This window comes from Leptonychotes weddellii, chromosome 9 (genome assembly GCF_054177405.1).
Source record: "Leptonychotes weddellii isolate Sample4059 chromosome 9, ASM5417740v2, whole genome shotgun sequence".
Taxonomy (NCBI): Eukaryota; Metazoa; Chordata; class Mammalia; order Carnivora; family Phocidae; genus Leptonychotes; species Leptonychotes weddellii.
This window is the reverse complement of record NC_138377.1, coordinates 62,615,115-62,617,447: the sequence shown is the minus strand read 5'-3', so window position 1 is coordinate 62,617,447 and position 2,333 is coordinate 62,615,115. Positions and strand designations below refer to the sequence as shown.

The window sequence follows — 2,333 nt, the reverse complement described above, 5'->3', positions numbered from 1 at the left end:
ACAAGCAATGCAGACATAAGAATGGGCTTCAATGATAAGTAGAGAATGAATCCAATGATCATAAACTGTTAAGATTTAGAAAGATTTTAGACATCTTCAGACCAACTGCCTATCTAAAGAAGAAATCCCACTGTAACAAACTGGGAGTTAGGTGACCCGAACGAAAACCCTGTGTATTTTGAAAGAAAAGTCTGGTCTGTTCTGCATTGGGCAGCTCTGTTAAAAGAGCTGCCTTAAATTAAACCAAAATCTACTTCTCTTGAAATTGTATTATTCATTACTGTACATGTCATCCTTGTGCAGGGGCCATGCTAATCTCTGTATTGTTCCAATTTTAGTATACGTGCTGCCGAAGTGAGCACTATTCATTATTTTAAATAACATTGGCTGACCCTGTGTTCAACTCACAGGCCCCTGTTGTAGGTGCTAGAATTTCTAGTCATTCATCTACCAAAACAATATGCAATAACTCCACCTACTTGTCTGTATTGTCAATTGAGAGCTCTAAAAAATGAAGTTGGAGCAGAAGAAGGTAGAGAGCCCATTGGTGAGAAAGTGGAATAATTTTCACCTGATGGAAATAGAAAGCCATAGAATAGTACATCAAACAAGGATAGGAAGAGAGAAGACATTTGGGTGTAGGTGGCCAGAGCTTGGGTTGGGTGTGAACCGCAGCGTGAGCAGGAGGTGAGAGGCAGATGCAATAAACAAAATAAATTTTCCCCAAAGTTACAGATAAACTACAAAAGTAGAATATGTATTGGAATGGAAGGCAAAATAAATCTCCACATAATTGTAGATCTTGAAATGGGAATATTTCATAACTCTTTTCCATCTCTCTCTTTTCACACAATAACAATATTCCATTTGTTCTGTAGGGCTAGACCTACAGAATATCCTGTCACTTGCTCCTCCCTTCAGCTCTCCCAAGCACCACATACTAAGAATATTGGTGGTTTCTGAAAGTAACAAGACCAGGAGGGTAGAGATAATATACCATGCTACCTGCCAGCCCCACCAGGACTGCCTTTTCCCATGATCATGTGGCTTTGTTCCATCTACTCAGTTATCCTCTCTGCCCCCTTTCTTTACAGAAATAGATACAGATAAAAGAGGGCATGTACTGAATGGAGCACTGGGTGTTATACGCAAACAATGAATCATGGAACACTACATCAAAAACTAATGATGTAATGTATGGTGATTAACATAACATAGTAAAATTTTAAAAATGCAAAAAAAAAAAAAAGAAATAGATACAGATAAAGTGTTCCTATTGCCACCAAGGAGGAGTGGCCTTAATAGAGAGTAAGTCCTTATATATAATTCCTATCAGAAAAAAAAAAATCTAATGTTTCAAAACCAAAGTCATTATTTTGGGTAAAATTTACATCCTAGATACTGGATCATCCCCCATTACCATGAAAATATATTGGGGTATTATCAATCTTTTCCATTATCTATATTTATCTTACGGTCTATCTTTATCTATTACCTATAACTCTATTGCCCTCATGTATAACTTTAAGCACAAATAAACCTATTGACAAGATGTCCATGTGTCTATTGTCCTTTCTCTAATTCCTCAACCCCCATTTTCCTCTCAATCTACTCCATTCAAACCATTCCGACGAGCCATTTTCACTGAGGTCACAAATGACAGAGATGAATACTTCTTGTTTTTCTTTTATTTACATTTAGTTCATTTTTAAATGTAATAAATACTAATGCTACAACCTTTAAAAATGAGGTCTAAAGAAGGTCTAAAATGAACTTCCCTCCCCACCTCTAATCCTAACACCCAGTTCTCCCCTTTAAAGTAAATTGCTATGAAGTTTTTAGGTATGCATCTAGAGATATTTAATATGCATACAAGCATTTTTTACATTTTTTTTTCAAATGGTAGCATGAACTCTTCTTCTCATTTCCGTTTTTCATTTACTCTACCTTGGACATCATTTCAGCACATACAATTTCCTATCCTTATCAGCACATACGATTTCCTACCCTTCTTTGCCTCTCCAATGGGTGCTTTTACATTTTTATTTCATTGGTACCTTACTGATAGACATTTTGGTGTTTTTAATCTTTCACTTACAAATGATGCTACAATAATTAACTGTATATATATCATTTCACCCATGTTGGAGTTTACAGGATAAATTTTTGAATGGAATTTCTAAGTCAAGGAATATGTGTCTTTTTAAATCTTTGCTATATATTACTAAATTGCCCTTTATATAAGTTATAATTTATACTGTTTCCCAACACAGTTACCAATGCAGTGGTTTATTAGAATTGTCCACTTATTTACTTACATAGCTCCTTTCAAA

At 35.3% G+C, this 2,333-nt stretch overlaps 1 non-coding gene across 1 annotated transcript; it reads right to left on the bottom strand.

Annotated features, from left to right (window-relative positions):
• Positions 1–258: 258 nt before the first annotated feature.
• On the bottom strand, positions 259–362 carry LOC115941015 (U6 spliceosomal RNA). Its single transcript, XR_004075739.1, has one exon. It is a non-coding gene; the product is annotated as a U6 spliceosomal RNA (small nuclear RNA).
• Positions 363–2,333: the final 1,971 nt, after the last annotated feature.